Source organism: Cuculus canorus, chromosome 9 (genome assembly GCF_017976375.1).
Source record: "Cuculus canorus isolate bCucCan1 chromosome 9, bCucCan1.pri, whole genome shotgun sequence".
NCBI lineage: Eukaryota > Metazoa > Chordata > Aves > Cuculiformes > Cuculidae > Cuculus > Cuculus canorus.
In genome coordinates this window covers 18,583,807-18,603,656 of record NC_071409.1, presented here as the reverse complement: position 1 = coordinate 18,603,656, position 19,850 = coordinate 18,583,807, and the positions used below count along the sequence as shown (strand labels likewise).

The following is a 19,850-nucleotide window of genomic DNA, read 5'->3' as shown; positions in this document are numbered from 1 at the left end:
ACTTGAGATAATAGCTGTTTTACTGTTGGTCTCTTTTTCTTGTCGGGGACGATTCTCAGTGCAGCATTCTTTTAAGCAGCTCTCAGCACTCCAAACAATAAGCCAATAACCATGCTACTTACTCACTGTGTCCTCTGTCTATTTTTGCATTAATTTCAAGCTTCAGAAATTATATTAATGAGGAACAAAAACATAACTAGGAAAACTGAAGATGGCTCAACTTTCCAATAAAAATAATTTTTTTTTTAGCATTCTAAAATATTGCTGAATATTTTGTTATCATTGTTGTTTTCTTTCTTTTCTTTTTTTCTTCTATGCACATGATGAAGTTCAGAAGGGCCTGAGAGTATCAGAATAGGAGGACTGCAAAATCTAAGGTAGGTGGAGGGAAGACATAAGGTTGGGCAGGAGCTGAAGACACTGAGCTGGACAGGTTTCTGGACCATGAAGCAATGCAGAGAGAGGTACTGAAAGTGTGGGATTGATGGTTATCATATTAATCCTACTTTAATACTTCTAATATGTATGCTAGCCTTGCAGAAAGGGACCTGCATACAGAACGTTCTCTCCCTACCATCCATGACTTTGCAGTGCATGGTAGACCCACCAGAATAAGTAGATACATTTCTTGGTGCTTCTCCAAGGCAACTGAAACTGTGAAACTTTTGAGGATCACCTTTCACATTTAATCTGTTTTCTTCAGGAAATAAATGGGCACTTCATCTTGGCCTGTGCTACATAACTATACAAATCAAGACGGGCTTTGATTGAAAGGGCCCACAGAAATTGCTCCAGGCTACTAATATCATGCCTGTGTGGAATAAAGAGAGACAACCAAGAGAGGACTCAAAAAAGATAATATACACACAAAGAGTGTCAGTTTTCTAACACAGCGCACCTTCATCACCACTTGTTCAAAGAAATAGTGCTGTCTTTATATTTTAGTGACATTTACAAGGATTCCTGCTAAAAGATGTAAAGGCAGGGTTCAGTACCTATAGTAAGGCTACAGTGCTTGAAAATTAGCTGATTAACTACAATAATGTTTTCTCAAAGGTCTGAACGAGAATGGCAAAATACTTTAATTTCAATACACAAATAATGCAGCAATAGAAGAGGAAATTCCAGACTGTCTTCTGACCTACAAATTTCACGCTTCTGTCCTCAACAGTTTTTAACCTGCATTTCTTTTCATCTTCCAGCTGAGTCTGATTCAGTTCCCTGTCAAGGACAGAAAACTTTCCATTTGTTTCACTGGGGGGTAAGTGAGGCATCGTGGGCAAGGTCAAACAGGTGAGAGAGCACTTAGAGAATCAGGTATAAGCACTCACAATTCACAAATCGATGATATGGCAATACATAGTACCCTGTGGAAACGTTGAGCACCTGGAAAATGATGTTCACCAGACCATGTCGTACTTTGTAGCTGGGACTGTCTCATCTCGGGTCATCCAGCATATTGTATGTAAACATTCACATGATCCTCATACAAACTACCCTGAACCAAAACTGTGCACTTAAACAATAGCATTACATAAGTGCAACGCTCAGGAAATGGGGTACATGAGTCTGTGGTGGGTTCTGTGTTGCAGAATGGAGCCTGAACCATTTCAACATCCTCTTTGCCCAAGGGTAGATCAGAAGAACAGATCATAGCTTTCAGATGGGTATTTTAAAATTCTATTTCTGTTCTATATTCTCTGAAAGTATTTCTTTAGTTCAGTATGGGAGAACCAACAGTTTTATAAGGCACTTCTTTCATGCTTGTTAAACAGTACTTTCCCAAGTTGTAAGTAAAAAGGTCCTTATCTCCAGGAGTTAAGGGTAGGAGATAGTCCTGTCATATGAATCATTTTTTCTTGCCTGTGTGGGATTTTTGTTACAATGCTGGATCCTCCACAGAGCAAAGAAAATTATCCAGTGCCTGCTGAGGCTCTTAGCCCTTATATGTTTCAGGTGGCATCTCTGATTCAGAATGAAAATGGACAAAGGAAAATATGGACTGATTTTTCCAGGATGGGAGCTGCAGGAAGAGCTGTAGATGAGATTTATCAGGGTGTGGAATAGGTTTCTAGTGGAAAGTTATAGCAAATTAGCCAGAATATAGTACTCAAGTATGTGGCAGGAAGCAATTCCAGAGAGTTATGGCAGTAAGCAAAGTAGCCTACATGTCTTTTTCATCTGGACAGTTTGGGAATGAGTCTGTGATTGGTTTCTCTCATGGTGCAGTCTGCAGCCGGTAAGCAAGAAGGGGAAAAGTCAATTTTTTTTTTTTTTTTTAAAGTGTTCCTACTATTTTGTACCCTGGTCACTAGCTCATCCAATTCTCCACGCACCCACTACCATATAAATTGAGTTGCCCACTTACCCTATAGCACTCTGGAAACAATTTTGACTGTAGAAACAACCAACAGCATCTTGAAGATGGTGGCAGGACAGTAGGCGGACAAAAGAAGAAGGGAAAGACCATAAGTGTTCATTCCATTGCTCCTCTCGCTGCCATAAGAGCAGTCAGCTCAAGAGGATATTTTTTCAGGCTCTGTCCAATTTGCTGCAGTTCTAAATGTCTCAAGTGATAGGGAATATTTTCTCACTACTTACAGAGAAGTTAGACTGTGTCAGTTCAAACTAATAAATAACTGGTTTGACTGTGACATTTACAAGTTTCCTGCTCCACTGAGCTTAGTGCGCAAGGTAACAGATCACATTCTGAAGTTAGTTCCTTAATTATCTTGTCTTCCCCAAAAAAACTTCTTCTGATAATATCCCAGTGAAGCATGGTTTTGACTTTGACAAGTTTCTGGGTTCCTGAAGACACCTTGCACGGCAGGAGGAAGAGATACAGCAGTCGTTTCAATGCTTGTTCCTCCCACACCCCCTAAGATTTTCCTTAAAATGCGTTTGCTTGAGGGTTATTCAACTTTTTCATCATACATTCAATAGAAATAAAGAAGAAATATCTTCCCTCGAACAATTCTCTCTATTATTGAAGTCTGCTTGAGGAAAAGATCTCATACCTAGGACAGGGTAGAATATAAATTAACAAGGAAAGGAGAAAAGGAATTTTAACACACTCAATGGAATCCAGAATATTTTCATAATGAAATTCTTGCTTCCGAAATAGACCTGGGCTCTTTTCCCTTCTTCACAGATTTTCCACTGAAAGTTTTTTATTAGCAGTCACAAGGCAGAGAGAAAAGAGACAAAAATGACCTATCGGAATATGATTTCACATTTTTTCTCTCTGCTTCATGAAACATTATGGAGGACAAATAGACATAAATTTTAGGATTGTGGAATTACACTTTATGTATTCAGAAATTAATTATAATTCCTTCCAAAATAAATCCTTATTATTTTATTAAATTACTGTGTTAAAAATCACAATAAAAATACCTTTTCATTTGAGACTCTGAAATACACAAAATGCAAACTAATTCTCAGAAAACTGGCCTGAATTAATTCATTAAATCTATCCCATAGATGGTTATACAAACACTTTGAAAATTTTTCTTGTTCAAATCTACAATCACCTGCGGTGGTACAATAATAAAATCTTCAAGCCCTTCACCTTATTTGCTGCAACCATGGCACAGAAATTAGACAGGAAACTTTGGAACAAAAATACACTGTGAGTTTGTTAAAATAAAATATTTTACTCCTGAGCACCTAAGTAAAAGAAAACAGGTTGTTTGCTGGATAACAGATGCAGAAGAGGACGTCTATATTTGCCATGGTAAAGCTACATAGCATCCATATAAGCAAGGTGAGAAAATATGTTCTAGCACTAATCAACAGTACTACCAAAGTGGCTGAAAATACACCTTCCTAAAAGATTTAATACCTTGCTCTAGAGCTAGGAAGGTATTTCAGACAGAGGTCTGTCAGCGCTTTCATTAACTTGAATGATGGAAAACCGTACTCATGTAAAATTTGCAGTGTACATTAAACTATCAAGGGTAACAGCATTCTTGAAGCTAGAATTAAGATTCAAAATGATCCTGATAAATTGGAAAGATGGTCAAGATTCAGTGAGATGACATTCAAAGTGGACAAGTGGCAACAAACCGTATAATACCACAAGAGAAAACATGAGTTAAATGCATGTCCATAGTGTAGCATTGTGGCAGAAGTGCAAATCACATGTGGCTATATGTTAAGAACAATATTATATATGAAACAATTCATATAATTATTCTTTGATTCTCTGATCAGAGAAATTAGTTCAGGAATGCTGTGTTTTGACAAAAAAATGTGTAGGTAGATCAACAAGATTTGAGAGACATCAAGAACAACAGGAGTTTTAATAAACATCTCTGAGTAAAGATAGAATAAATCTATTTTTTGAAAGAGAGAGAGAGACAGAAGCACAGAGACAAAGAAACAGAGAGAGAGATAGAGAGAGGTAGACAGAAGCAGAGAGACAAGAGCTTGGTCTGGGGGCAGGGATCAGCATTGCCTGCCAGTACATGGAAGTTGTTAAAATCAGTCACTATTTTCTGTGTGCCATCACCTGCACTGGAGGAAAGGGAAGATGATATCACTGTGGTTTTTGAAAAGCTGAAGGCTGGAAATTAGCAAACATTTTCATCTCTAAAGGTAATCCAGGACTTTGATTTTGGTTAGTTAAAGAATCAATGGACAGATAAAAGCGTGAATGAAGTTTTAATGCTGGGTTACAGGGCTCCTCTGTTCAGGAAAGACATGGCAGCAATAGGGTAACTCCCTGGTGTCCGTTATCAGACCAGGTCAAGGTAAGAGCTGAGGGTAGTCTGATATGAAAAGCTATTTCTAATCTTGATTTTCTAATACAATAATTTGATGAGATCATAAGGATTTACCTTGGGAGAAATTAGAAATAATTTCTGCATATACACAGAGAGGAATAAGTAGAGCCCCAGGAAGAGGTGGCCCTTCCAGATCTGACTCACCATAACAATGGTACTTCATCACTTTCCAGTTATGATTGCACTTGTATTCGAGACTCAGAATACTTTGATTAACCAAAAACTATTGTTTATACCCGTGCACAGCAGCAGAGAGGACCTAATGGAGGTATGGATGCCTCGAGATCCCATCTCCTCACTTCTCACCAGGAAAATACATACTGGGCACAGTTTCTTTAATCTGAGGTAAACACGGGATTAAGCAAACACTTTGAGGTTGATCAAAGTATTTTGTATTGATCTCACTACAAGAAGATTGGACTAACTCTGTTCTTGATGCCTTCCTAATTATTTTATGATTACATACAAGATTAAAGCACACTTTGTAACCTATAACCTACGGTAAAAACAGTGACCATGTAATTATCTTGAAGTAAAGGCAACAGACATTTCTAAGTGCGAATGAGACACTTGAGATAGTTTATAACCGTGTATCCTTTTAATCTATACTCCATTAAGTGTCTAAAGATGCCACTGAAGGTCTGCACCAAAAGGCTGAAGACTGCAACGTGTTCATTTTGCTGACAAGATACTTAAAATATTTTTTTAAAAAATACATGCAGCAACAAATGCAAGATAAAAACTGTAGGCCAGTCCTTGCTCAAGACACAGTTTTGAACCATTTGTTGTTTCTGAAAAATTCCATGGCATTTGTACAGAGCAACAAGGAAGCTAAACAGTGGAAGTGACATTAATCATAAGTTATCCTCCATTTCAAATGTCAAAAAAATTATTTACATTACTCACCAGGTTTGACACTTGCCATAACAGTCAAACAAAGCCAATTCTTTATTTTTCACGACTCAGCCCACAAATGCTTTCTCATTCCTGCTAAGGACAAGACACAAGAATTATGAATGCCTCCACCCTCCTGCAATGATAAGCTCCACACAATTCTCTCCAGCCATTCTTTCCCACACGTCTGACAGACAATATAGACTGAGAGATTTAGATGCTGAATCCCATGTAATGCTGTTAACCGCAATAACAAAGTAACTCTGCTGACATACTTTAAAGCATTTGTAGTCACAGTTAATAGAGCCAGGCAGTCAGTACTAGATTTTAAAAAATGCTTGAGTTAACATTACAGGATTTTATTTCATTTTCCCAAAACATCTGATTTGTTTATTTAATAGTGGCATTGATTAAAGACAGAAAAGCCTGTACCCTCAGCCTTGGAAATGAAATGGTAGCCATCTTTAGATCTAAGCAAATTAAAGAATACAATTCCTTTCAGCTCTCATAAATGGATACTTAAAGCAGATTTGGAACCAAAACATTAGGTACAGGTCTGTTTTAGCAGTTATTATAAACAATGAGTGCTAAGGCAGAAGGCACTCTTCTTAAATACATCAGCTAAATGTGATATAAGTATTCCTAGTCACCTTGGTTTTGTCCAGATCTAATTTCAAGCAAGTGGCACACTGCAGGTTATAAAACAAAAAAGAAGATTGGGAAGCATTTGTCCAGAAAAAGGAAAATTCTGTAGAGAAAAGAGAATGCCAGGGAGTGACTCTGGCTAGGATCATAGATTTTTTCCTAGGGAAATAAAATAATAGAATGTTATGGGAAAGGTGACTACATGGCAAAAGAGAATAAAAGCATAAGATACATTCACAGCTGCTATCTGAAATACACTTGCTTGCTTTTTCTGCCCAGGAAAAGGCTATAGTTTAATGAGAAATTAAACTGCTATCATTTATATGCTTCTTGCATCAAGAGAGAGGTTTAAGCAGTATTTATGCTGTATGCGATGATATTTTATGTTATATGTGCCATACACAGTTCATTACTAGGGCACTGCCAAAGACACTAAAATATAAGGTACTCAGTATATTACCTAGGAACGTTCTGTGGTTCCTTCCTAAAATTAAGGGTTTATGTGTTATTTAAGTGTCTGATGCCAGCCTCTGGTGCAGCCCGGGGAGTGCTGCTGCTTCTAGCTGCTTAAGGGTTAGTGACAACAGTTACTGAAAGGACTTTCTAACCAGTTTAGATGTGGATGAAAATTTTCTGCAGACTGTGTGCTGGAAATCCCTTAAAGAACTAGAAATCCCTTAAAGAACTAGAAATGCCTCTCCTGAGAGTTTCTTGCCTACCTTTATCCTCTTTCCTCATCTTATTTCTTTTATTTTTTCTTTGCTGTTTTTCTCCCTACATTCACAAAGCTGGGTGATCTCCCATAGCGAGCACAAACTCTGAGCAAAGGATGCTGCATAATGCACTGCCTCTATTTATATGGCTTCCCAGTAACCAGAAAATGTATCTAAAGAATATCATTGAAGCATCTGTCTTTCCTATCTAAATCATTATAGAGTAAACCTGACCATAATACAGGGGTTTCTTCACAGCATTTGGGGGCAAAGTATGTTTTAGAAAGTAAAGCAGGTATTCTTTTAACAAAAACATAATACTTTTGCAAAAAAAAAAAACTCCTTCTATCCAAAAACAGTTTAGGGAGCAAACTATTACTTGGAAGACTCAAGACTCTCTATGTTGGTCAAGTTTCTCCCTGTCTGGTTTTGAACAAGGTATAAAAATCTTGCCTCATCTCAAAGCTTTTCCTGTAGAAAATATGTCACTTGGTCTCGTTAATGAGTCTTATTAAGTCAGAATCTGCAGAAAGAAAGTGAAGCCAAGAAGAATTCTGAACAATTCTTTTCACACCTTCTACTGAAAAAAAAGACCTGTTGCTGAACTAGAGAAAGCAACAGTACAACTGGGGTGTCAGAGATGTTTATAGTTAGAAAAACCCCATAGCCATAAACTTCACAGTGCACATACTGCGACAGCCTTTGCACAAGACACTGGGCAAAGAAAAAGAGGCTATTTTCTGAATACAAATGACCCTCAGCATTGGCAATGAGACTGTCCATGCCTTACCTGAAACAAAGAATTGTTTATGCTTTAATGCATGTTCACTCACTATGAATTGTCTTCAAAGTCACCTTCTTGAACCTGGTAAGTTCTGCTTGCCATTTCCACCTCTGTCCTGTGAAAGGATGGCAGAAAGACAAAGCGGCTAAAAGTAATTCTGTTCTTAGCTCTGTCCAACAACACATTTAGACTTGACTTAACCTGTGATTTGGCAGTATTTGGCCCAGGTTTTTCATGGTGTTTATTTTCCTCCCCTTTGTCAATCGCAGCTTCGGTGCATTATGTCCAGGATTCTCCTTGTGTGTTCACCTACTTCTACCCTAACTGTCTGAGGCATCAGCTTTTCAGAGAAAGTACTATCTTTTTTAGGCTCAAGCTTTGCTATGAGACCATTCAAATAATGTGAAGTGAGATATTGGCTGCTAAATTAAGAGTTCAATTGACTGCTTTTTATATTTATTTTGTATCTTCTCAGCTTTTGTGGTTTAAAAAAAGTGTTAACACCACCCAGAGCTTGAATGCCACTCCACTGAGAAGGGCATATTGGTGAATAATATGAATTATATGAATTTAGGTGTTTATGCAGAACATCAAAAATAACACCGTAATACCTGAAGGCATACTATTTTAATTCTTAGAGTTACTGCAGATACTGTTATTTTATACAGAATGAAATACTAACTATTGCTTTAACTGAGATTCCTTTTATACCAAACTAGATTTAAAATTTCCTCAAGAAAGAAAATGTAAGAAGAATTACTCATATCTATCTTATTTGTGGGGTAGCAGTAGAGACTCTGTTTATCAGTAAGGTATTCAAATCAATACAGAATTAACCAGTATGTTTACCAGAAGAAAATTTCTTGCCTTTTCTGAAGCTGGGAGAAGCCAGAAGGCAAAGGAAGGGGAGTGTATATTACAGTTCAAATTCCAGGCAGTAAATTATAAGACTTTTCTCTTTACCCAAGACAGAAACTCAACATAATTAAATAAATAAGAGCTACAAAAATTGACACAAGCTGCCATTTTCTCCCACATTCACTCAACTAAATCATCCCCTGTACTTTTATCAGTTTTAGAAGCAAACTAGTTTTCTTTCTAACTCGAAGATCTAAAGAAGAGTGCCTGCAGAGTAGGGCATGTAGAAGACATTTTGGTACTCTCCTTCATGAGTTCATACCCAAACATTTTTGCCTTGAACAACAAAGGACTGGGTAGAGAGAGTTCATGGACATAATTACAGAATGTTGCAGCTACCCACTCTTTCTGTGCTAGTTTAACCTGTACCCTGCAGGATTCCTTTGTACTTAAGACCTCTGAGGAGCTAGATTACACTTGTCAGCAGGAGTTAAACACACTTGAAAACAAGAAGAACAGAAAATCACAACCTTTGTGAGCCACTCTCATCTGCCTGTCAACCAAGGCTTCCCAGATCTTATGGCCTAAAGACCCAGTGCAGGACCTCCTATCATGGAAACTAATGCCAAGGAAATAAAAATAACTTCTAACAGTACCACAGGGCCGTGATCCCTAGTGATCTTTACACTTATTGAACCAGATTTTATTAGGGAAGTTTTGCTCCTCAGCTCACCCACTCCATCTCAGATGAGAATTCTAGAGGTCTGGGAAATTGTCATGAGTAGGATTCTAGGATCCTGCCAATTATGTTTATTTGTTGTGAAGCCTGATTTTTATATGGTTTTGATTCAACATTAACTTAGGATTTATTAATGCTTTTGAGGAAGATTGTAAGATTAGGCTGTGTAACTTGTAACAGAACTTAATCATCAGCTTATTTAACAAAGTGATTCAATGGAATCTGCTACAATCAAACCAGCATTTTTGTTAAAGATTAGAGAATGAAAATGTTCCCACGAAACTTACTGCAGGATTTCCTAAAATAAATCACCTCACACAGACTCGCCACTACACAGAAATGCATAGATATACAGACATACAGAGGTTAACCTATAATCCAAATACTTTTTTTCTTGAGTTTAGTGAATTACTCACATTTAATGGTTCAGCACTTATCAACGAGTGATCATTGAATCTCAAGAAGACTGACTTTGCCCTTCTCTTTCATTGGCATTTGTCAGTAGACGGCCCTTGAATCCTCACAAAATCTGCCCTGAGAGACACCCCAGCTCAGGGGGAGATGCTGGGTCACAGCCTGCTGCGTTGGCTTCCTGGGAGTAGGTCTTACTGGCTTCTAATTTTATCTTTTGAAATACGTACCATATTTTTTGTAAAAACTCAGACGAGCTGGTGTTTTGGGAGCTATCTTAATTCAGAAAACCAAGAAGATAAGAGCTTACTGAATATAGTGCTGGCATGAGTCTCTGAAGACCTGAGTTCTGCTTCTGTGTCCGGCACAGGTGCATTCAACAGCTGTGAACTTGCAACTCTCTGTTTAAGGACTCTTTGCATATTTGGCATTTATTTTCAAAGCTCTTTTAGATTAAAAGCACCCATTCCTATGTGCTTGTATAGGGGACAATATAAGGTGGCCCTGGTTTCCCTTGACTTTAGTGAAGTATGAAGAAATAACTAGGAGTTCTGCATTTCGCAGATAAAGGCTGAAGTCAGTAGTATAACTGCCAATTCTTATTACTGCCAATACACTTATTTCTTAGCCAATGCTTTCTTTAAGACATAATCAAAATTATCTCCTATCGTAGTGTATAGAAGAAACCTAGCAAATAACACTAGCTTTCTAAAACTAGATAAAGTGTATGATATACTGGAAAGAAGTGATGTATGTTGAGACAAGAAATCAAATTTCTTTGCTTATTTTTGTAAGAGCACAATGACATGCTGCCAGGCTTAGAGATTATTTTCATTCTGAAATACTTTTTAGACAGTGTATTATGGTCATATTCACAATTGGCCTTAGAGAAGGACATGGACTTGGAGCTTGTTCAGAGTAATTTAATCAATCTTATTCAAAAAAGCAACAGCCAACCATTATGGCCCAAGTCAATACTAAAATGATTTCCCAAAACTCATTTCAAAGTCACTTACAGGAAACAACAGTCGCTTCAAAAACTATGAGGCTCAACTATGAATTTAATTTTCTTTAAGATCTGTAATTGAGCTTTTTTTAAATAAAAAAAATGGTTTACTGCAATTTCTGTTAAATAGAATATTGTGAGTTGGGTGGAACGTCATTGCATTCCTGCTAACTCCTCATTTTTTATCATGAATCAATATATTTTGTAAGTTTTTTTCCACCTCATAGTGACTTGAAACATAAACGCAACTCATTTTGATACAAGAAGTATAAACACATGGCATAAATTTAATCTGCCTGCCTACCTACCAGATGGAGAAAAGAACAGGGCCAAGTCACTGATGGAGTACTCTTTAATCACATCACTTGTGGTTGACTTCCTTATAAACACAAACAAGTCCACGTGCACCTTTGGGAACTCACCGTGTTTTCTTCCAGATTCTGAAAGCACATAGCAGTTAATACTTTATTCACAGATTAGACAGATATGTGATATAATAATGAGATAACATGGAAATAACATCTTTATTCCTACCGGCTCATTTGGATACCTGTATCATAGCTGTACCGCAGAGATAATCGGTTCTATTTCATGCACTGAATCGACCTCTGATTAATTTTAAAAGTCTCAAGTTTCAATGAACTTTATTAGAAGTACCATAAATATAAGTAATTTATAGAAATGTCACAGATAGCTTCACTTACTTCAGCAAGACATTTATTCAGGTACAATCAATGGATGTTTTGACAGAAACAGAAAAAGGATTTGGTAAATGCCAAAAAGGTTTATCACATTTTAGTTAATTTTGGGATACTTCAGTTTCTTTTTAAATCAATTAAATTTCTTTGTGGGATCAAAGGAAACAGAGAGATGCAAAGAATTGTAAGCATTTGATACAGAAAATCCAGTGTTGGTTATGGAATGGGAAGTGGGATATGCTCCTGTAGCACTTCTGACTTGTTGAAATAAAGTGTAAAAAAAAAAGGCAGACTCTACCCTTCCAAAAAAGCAGTGCAAAACCCTGCCAAGTTGTTTATGTCACAGTGTTGTCATTGATATGATCTACCTCAGTGATCCTCACGCATCCTACAAATCAAATAAAGTAGGCTCAGGGGGAATACGAGGGAACAAGGATGTGCTGGAGAGAACAGGTGGGATCATAAAACAGAAAGACCCACACGTTTTGTCCAGAACAACAGGAATGTCAGTATCTGCCTATTATTACATTTGTCCAGAAACAGTCTTTAGATTTTAAACTTCCTCAGTTTACTTGTGAATTTTCTCTGCCACTTCTCCCCCCCTTTTTTAATTTTCTCTCATTTTTATTTTTTTGGCAAGGAAAGAAAAGTGAGAGGGAAGATAGTAAAGAGGAAAAGAGGAGGTAAACCTTCAACAATCCTTTAAAGATATTTCTAATACAATAGGAAGATTATCATAAACTCTACACATACTTTTAACTTCAGTGGAAGAAAAAAATCTTTTTTTTTTGAGAATTTTCTTAATTTTTCCAGAGTACATTTAGACAGAAAAACAAAATTAAAAACAAAAAATGCCTATGGAAATACCATGGTCATTATGATACCAAAAATAACCTGAAAATTTCAAAGAAAATATTACCTTTAGAACTACTTACCCAAGTACCCAGTAGATTTTCTATCACATAATCTTTAACCATCAGATGGCTTTTTGAAAACAACCACACCGTAGTTCAAGCAGAAATCAGAGGGCTGATGCAGCAACAACTGGGCGAGTTTTTGTGGTCTTTGCTATGCAGACAGTAGGACTAGATTATCATAATGGTTGCTTCTGGTCTAAAATCTATGAGCCTATGAATCACGGTAATGATACTGCTGCCAAGTCAATTAGCAGTATGTACTCCAGGAGACGGAATTAATTATCATACATTCACCTTCTCTCTCGACACCTGTGAAACTTTTGGTTGGGTCATTCACCTGTGTTGTATTCTTCTTGTTTTTCATCCTGACCACTACAGCTGTAAATATATTAATGCCTGTAATATTTGTGAATTTGAGAGGACAAGAGACTATACATGAAGATGAAAATGTTTGTATTTGCCTACAAATAGTATCAGGGGAGGCTATTAGTCCAATATGTAGGAATCTAGGACAATTTAAACACTTACCTGCTTTTTTCAGTATTTTCTGATAGGTACCCAAATACCCATGAAGCAGACAGCAACCACGGTTTAACTGACCCATTTCATAAGCGCAGTCTACTTCTGATTTTTTTGAAAAGTCTCCAGTATGAGTTTTGATGACCTTTAAAAGGTTTGTCAGTCAACGCTGGTCATTAATGTGCAGTGGGTCTATGAGTACTACCAACTCTGTGTCTTAAATCAGCAGCTCCACAGAGTCTTGCCTGGATCTCCGAGAGACCTCTCAATTTCCTTCTCCAACCTCCAAAATGATTTTCAACAGCTCCAAAGTGTGTGCTCATGACGTGTGCACTTTTTTACTTCTTTATGGATTTTGCACAAAGATCCTGATGGTGAACTCAAGTAAAGATAGGAGGAAGGAGGATATGCAAGAGTTCTGATCTCTCTCAGATGGGGTAAATAGTTCTATAACAGATGGTTAATTACAAAGATAACTATTAACCAATCTTAATAACAGTTAGCTCTCCCAAAAATATCATGAAGAAGTATTCCAGCACACTGTGTTCCAGCACTGCAGCTGAAGTGAGCCAGACATACACTGCCCTAGGCTGGTGCAGAGATTGAAAAACCAGAATACCCATTGTCCTGATGGCTTATTTTAATTCTTTCTAACTGTGACCCTTTATCAACCATGGAGCTTTATTCAGGACCAGCAAGGGCTGAATAATTGCATTTGCTTGGCTGGTAACCTTTCTTATTTTGCCAATTAATCCAGCAGAAAAAAAAAAAACCAAACCCACTGATCCGTGACAAGAAACATCTAAGAGATCAAAGACTGGATTTTCTCTCCCAGTACTCCTACCGGTGACTTCACATGTTATGTACTTGGTCATACTGCTTATGCACCGTATAAGTGGGCACATCATCAGGATTTTGATTAATCTGGAAGCTCAGTGTGAGTTACAAGGGTGCTGAACATTCACAAATATGGAACAGATGCCCAACATCATCAAATTCAGTCTGACAAAAATTCTGGCAAAAGAAAGGGAACTTGGCTGGCAAAGATGTACGATAATTTTGTATGTGCACAGTCTGAAGAACAGGTCAGTGCAACGCTTTTTCCAGTGTTCTCTGGCCAATTAATCTTAAACTTTTTTCTGCACAGTGCCCTGTCTTCCACAAGATTGTCTCCTGTTTACTTCTCCTTCCCCTGCTCCCTCAATGTCTAAGATTTACGTGCTATTTAGAGAGAAAGAAACATGGATTAACACCCTCTTGGGCAGATAATATTGACTGTGGACTGCAAACTTCCAGGAGAGGGAGATCAGCCTTCAAGTGACTTTAGAGAAGGTGCAATGCCACACACTGTGGTATTGTAAAGAGAGGGTTCACTGGTATTGGGTGGTTGTATTACATTGCCAGAATCATTCACATCTGCCCAAATGGTCTTCTTATGGGTGGCTCATAGTTCTTTCAGCCTCTCAAGTAAATCCACCCTTCAGCTGCTGACCCCTGCATCATGAAAACTTGTGAGTTTTTTGAGGCAGCCAAGGCTCTTTGAAAATAAAGGCACAGAAGCTTATTCACCATATTTCTGAGTTCTTGAACCAGGGTCAGACATAGGTATCACCTTTCAGCCCTGCGCAGCATGCCTGATAAATAGGATTCCTGCTCTCTAACACCAAGAGGCTCTCTAACTCAGCATGCTGACTGCCCCAGGCAGCAAATCTAAGCCATCCAATTTGTCTGCCCCACTGTGCAGGGAGGCCTGTGCACTAATACGGGTTTGCATCCACTCCTGGCAGTTAGGCTCAACAAGGTGGAAGCTATGGTGAATAAACCAGTCAGCGGTTCTGACTGGGCTTATAGGCAAGAAGAGGAGCTATGCTTTGGATTCTTCACTGTTGATCTTCAGCTAATGTAAATAAACTTGTTTCTGATGGCATTAGTGGAAAGGAGCTGATTCCTGTCATTTGTAGTTACTTCTTGTTTATTTACTGCATTGTAATGACTGCCTGGCACAAAAACACCTGACTGAGGACATTAGATACAAAGGCTTTGTGCCCTTAATGTTTTGTTTGGTTAAAGACTAACAAAGAAGATGATTTTAACTTCTGATGAGAAAGCTAAGCCCTCAAACACTTAGCACTAATAAGGTGCTTTTCAGTTTCTAAGTGCTTTACAAACATTAATTAATTATTCCTTTCAACAACACTTGGTTATTTTCTGTTACTAGAGTGCATGTTTACCAAGTTAGCTCCATTCGTGCACAGCACATTATTGGCAGCAGGCAGGAGTATAAATTGATCTATAACCACACGCTGTAATTTGAAGCAGATTTGCTTCACCAAACACCATCAGTAAAGCTATAGAGGCAGCTCAGAGGAGTTACCAATCCTTCCCATATCCTGCAGTGGTGATAACCTTTACCTTCTCTGTTACACTGAGTGGAAACATAAAACACGTTTGCAGCACAATTCAGCTAATTCCACAGGAACATATGTCAAACAGGAGCTTCCAGCTTGACACAGCTGCAAGAAGTAGAAACAAATTTTGTTATGTGCACATCAAAGTACTCATTACAGTACAGAGGCAACACAGAGAGCAGGCAGATTTCTAACAAAACACATGAATTAAGTTGCCACCGTGAGACAGTGGATATTCCTGCATGCAACAGATATTAAAGGTAGAAAATATTCTTGTCCTGTGTTAGGAAGTTGCCAATAACTCCCACAATAAACCAAAACCCCAAACAAATAAAGAGGTAATACCTATCCTAAAATAACCAAAAATCCAGTGGAGAGGAAGATGACCAGAAGGCAGGAGCTGGAGGCTCACATCCTTGCTCTGTTCAACACACATCAAAGACCTGAGTCATACTTGGCTTTCTAGAAGAGTAGCCCTAGCCATTAGTTCTTGTTCATTTTCACATTTCTTTCTTTATCTCTTCTTCCATCGCGTGTTAGAGAGGAATGTTTTCCAGCAAAAATTTTGTCTGAACCAAATGTTTTAGTGAACTGTGGCAGAAAACAGTGTCTTTTGTCCTAGGCAAAATAATACCTCTGTAATTGAAAACAGGGTATTGGGAATGGTTAAGCAACCACTTTTCAATTAGCAGTGCCCAAATTTTTTCCAGGGAACAGATTTCTGGCATCAATCACTGTAAAGTACCAAGCTGGCCACGATCATCAGCAGAGCCAAGGACCAACTGTGCTGCATCTCCCACCCCCCTTCCATGCAGGTAATGCCACTGGGGAGGGGGTGGGCCCTGGTGAACGAGGGGCTGGAGCATAGCAGGCATGAGGCTGAATATTGCTTGTAGCTAAGTCTAGTTTTATTGACGGTTAGGAGCAGCTTGTTCTACATTGCCTGCTGCCAGCATCAAGGTGGCTGTGTTTGTTTCCTTTCCCTTTCTTCAAGCTCTCTTTGCTCTAATAAGCTTTAGATGGTGTAATCTTACTGGCATCAGCTAAGTGGCTTAGTGTCGTGTAAACAACATGAATTAAAAGCGTAGATTCAGGAACTAAATCTTTCAGTATCGATAACCTCCATCCCAGGACTGATAAGGAACACCACACTTTAATGCTCTAAAGACATGCAGTGTAGCTAATTAACCGTCGTTCAACTTGTTCATATTTAAAATGTTTTGTCTGCAAGTAGAGCTGCACTGGCACACACTGGAAATGCAGCATGGAAAGCAGCTGTACCAGCAAATACATCTTATTGTAGGTCTCTGAACAGAAAGAAAATATATTGGCAGAAACATTCCTTTGCCTGTGTAATTGTATCTATACCTGGGCTTTTGTCAACGCAGCTATTTTCTCACAGTCCTGCTCAGTTAAGCTTTCTACGATATGAAAGGCCTGAGATTGGTTACTGAGCATTAGCTTCTGCATGGGTATTTACAGTCTCCAGCATCTCTCCTGAAAGAATATCACTGTAAGTAACACATAGGATTCCTGTAAGGTTTACAGGAATCAGGCAGGCAAAATTCAACGTATTTTCAGTCTGAGTCCTTTAAACTGTGCTCTGGGATTTTTTGATAGTTTGTTTGGGAAGAAAACAAAACCTCTCCGGTTGATGAGTTCTAATTTTCCACCATCTATGCTTGGTACAAAGAAATGGTGAGGTAATCATACATACTTCTGCTGTCTGCTCTACAAATACACTGAGCTTTCATTTGGGAAAATGGCACCCTGTACAGTGGTGCAAACAAAAGATTTTAAGTCATATTCATTTCATTCCAGACCAAACGTAATAGTCATTTCTTTTCTGAAGTGTTGAGAAACCAGAAAGCTGTTTTATTTAATGAAATATGAACATCTCTGACTATAAATAAAGTGCAATGTTAGTCTGAGAGAGGAATTTGGAGCGTCTGATATATAGTTATATTCCTACTTCAGACTTTGGAAGGTTGCACCCTACTATCATTTTTCTGCATGTTTAAATTTAGTGCACAGAACAATTAATTAAACCATGTTTCATACTCTAAAGGATAACATTTCATTGCTGAGATGAACATACATATCTATATGTATCTACATTGATATGCTGTAAAATAATTACATGCTAAAAGTACAGTAATTACTATAATACCACATGTGACTTCAGGAAAAATGTAATAGTATCCCAGACATATGCTAAGTAGTTGTCTGCAGCAAATACATTGAGTTACACAAAGGACACCAAACAGCATTTTGCAGAAGCTACTATAACATCATTCCTACAAAAGAAAGGACATATCAGGGTAGTGGTTTGTCTCATCCAATAACCAACCTCTATCATGAGCCAGAACCAGATGTTCTAGAGGAAGATGCAAAATCTGTATGAAAACCATGGATTTAAATGGCTATTGTTCAAATGCCTTTCCAATATTCATCAGGAATTACTTGGCTCATTCTGTGAAACATCAGGGAGTTTTATCCTATTCTGAAATTGCGATTAACAGTCCCTGGCACCTGACCACATTCTAAATAATTCCCCTGTCGATGTCCTCTTTATTCAAAATACTCCTAAGTTTTAGACTTTTGCTGTGCTTGATCCCTATTACATTCCTGGCAATAAAAAAAAAACAAAAAAACAACACCCAAACTAATTTAACTGATATAAAAAAATACCTTTTTCCACCTTTTGAATTCACTGTTACCTACCACCACTTGAGAAATGCAGCCAGTTAATACAGTCTTCATAGTAATAACTCGTACAAAAGGATCCACATCTATTAGTAATTTTCAACATTGTAAACCTATGATTTATCCATGCCATGGAAAACATTTTTGCCTTTTTTTTTATTACCATAGGAACAGAGAGAGAACTATCGCTTGCCTCTATTGAATTTGTAGACAATAGAGCAGGAAAGAGGAAAATATGAAACATGTTCCCTCTTGCACTTCTCCAAATAAGGGTGTTGGATGTGTTTGCAACGTAACTAGTTGCAGCCGGTTGGCACCAAGCCCTGACAAGCTCCCTCTCTAATAAAAAGTGTTCCTCTCAATACCAAAATCTAATTGTCAGAACTCAGTTTGATACACACAAAATGTTAAGCATCCTTAACACTGAACATGTGAAAGGGACTATTATTCACAGATTCCTAATCAAAGCTTCATTTCTTGACACTATTTGTTTGGTTTTACATATTTCCTGCTTGCTTGAATGAAAATGTCTGGTGTTGGAAAATGTCACATGTAGCTCAGAGAAACTAGGGAAGGAGTTGTGCTGCATTCAGAAATGCCCAGGCATAATGGGCTGTTTGTTTTTTCTTTTGGAAAAGTCTGCACTGTTTGCTAGGTTGTATGTTATTGATTTATTTTGTGATTTACTTTGCAACAAATTGAAGATATATGCAAGTTAATGCAGCTTCACGTAAGCTAATTATGATGATGGGGGCTATAAAGATTCAGAAATAGATAGTTGTATTTTTTTGATGCGTACACTGCAAGCCAAACCTATACTTCTCTTTCACAACCCGTACTCGCTATATACAGCAAATGTAACTTAAAAGATGTTTATTTCATTAACAGTTTCAACTTCTCTGCCAACCACAGCTTTAAGGTGTTATGAAGCAATGACATGGAAATACATTAGGCTCTCCTAGCTTGCCTGTAAGGACACATCACCCCGATGTTGATGCTGGGGTCACAGAGGGACTAAGCCAGTAACTGGAGCTAAGGACACCATGACCTTTCCACTTTTTTTCACTGACAGTCAAAATACAACTTTTATAGTAGGATTTGCTGTGTGAAACACTGACCAAATTATCTTTCTTTTTCTGTTGTGGCCAGAGGTGTTCCTCGCAAAAATAGATTTTGAAGGTACAAGCATCTGGGTAGAATAATTGATAGCCTGGCACCGCGCTGGTAATGGCATGGAACACGGACTGCAGCACAGAGAAATCTTACCTGTGCTGTGCTGAAAGCAGAGTTCAGTTCCTGGAATTTCAGGGTTGCTCTCATGGATTTGCCAGAGAGAAAGGAGTTTGACTTTCAGTATGGATTTTCTCGAGATGAAAATATGCCCTTGTAGATTTCTCTCTTAGAGAGATCAAACAGAGTGATTGCATCTGGAGTGGGATGCAGATGATCTGAACAGAAGCCCAAGTTCTGTCACAGATGCACAACAGATTTTCATATGCTGTAGATCTATTCCAGCTAACTTTAAAGCTGATGGGGCAGGATACCTATGGCAGCATAAATCCGAAAGAACATGGGTGGGATTCCCTATTCACATCTTTCTGTGCTTTTAAATCTATGATGCTGTAGGTATCCTACCTGGTTACCTTCAAAGTTAGCAGCAGCAGCCAGCATGCCAATGTCTGTGCTATTAACAGAATATATTCTGAAAAGTACCTGTACATCAGGGCATGAAGAAGGACTGGGATTCCTGTTACTGGGATCCAGC

The 19,850-nt window shown here is 38.1% G+C and overlaps 2 long non-coding RNA genes across 5 annotated transcripts in view; both read right to left on the bottom strand.

Moving 5' to 3' along the window:
- Positions 1 to 631: 631 nt before the first annotated feature.
- LOC128853078 (uncharacterized) lies at positions 632 to 15,485 on the bottom strand. Of its 2 annotated transcripts, XR_008451316.1 has the most exons (5): positions 15,384 to 15,485; positions 11,146 to 11,277; positions 7,830 to 7,938; positions 5,694 to 5,774; positions 632 to 3,017 (listed from the first exon to the last, which is right to left on the bottom strand). It is a non-coding gene; the product is annotated as an uncharacterized LOC128853078 (long non-coding RNA). The 2 variants fall into 2 exon arrangements; XR_008451315.1 differs by lacking the exon at positions 15,384 to 15,485 and having other exon boundaries at positions 11,146 to 12,460.
- A 254-nt stretch (positions 15,486 to 15,739) lies between these two features.
- The window catches only part of LOC128853079 (uncharacterized), a 79,006-nt gene continuing 74,895 nt past the window's right edge, over positions 15,740 to 19,850 (bottom strand). For all 3 annotated transcript variants that reach the window (XR_008451318.1, XR_008451317.1, XR_008451319.1), the window contains one exon: positions 15,740 to 15,800. This is a non-coding gene — a long non-coding RNA (uncharacterized LOC128853079). The remainder of the gene's footprint in view (positions 15,801 to 19,850) is intronic.